Genomic DNA, 463 nt, shown 5'->3' with positions numbered 1-463 from the left:
GCCCCCCCAGTGCCCCAGCAGCTGACGCTGACATAAACCTCCTCCGCTGGGAGGAAGAAGATCAAATATATTTCAGTTTTCAGTGAAATCATGAAGTTGAAGTCGGTGTTTTGAAGGATAGACGTCTGTTACTCCAGAGTGAACCACAGTTTTAGGTTGAACCAACCTTTAATGATCTAACGACTTCTATCCATGTTCATATCAGGGACTTTGATCCAGAGCTGCAGCTTCTAATTATTTGGTAAACAACATTTTATTTTATGGAACGTCTGCCAAAACGGTGGTTTTCTCAGTAAACACGAGGGAAATAACGTTGTTGATTTACCGTGTGCAGCTCCTGGGTTTACACCAGACACAGATAATGATCCTGATCAACCTTGTCTCTGGACGGAGCCACGGTGAAGGGTTAGGATCAGGAGTCTAAGTCTAGTTTACCGCTTCACTCGTCTCTGCTGAAGAGAAA

The sequence above is a fragment of the Cynoglossus semilaevis genome, chromosome 16, assembly GCF_000523025.1.
Source record: "Cynoglossus semilaevis isolate Cse_v1.0 chromosome 16, Cse_v1.0, whole genome shotgun sequence".
Classification (NCBI taxonomy): Eukaryota; Metazoa; Chordata; class Actinopteri; order Pleuronectiformes; family Cynoglossidae; genus Cynoglossus; species Cynoglossus semilaevis.
Note: the sequence above shows the minus strand (reverse complement) of the source record.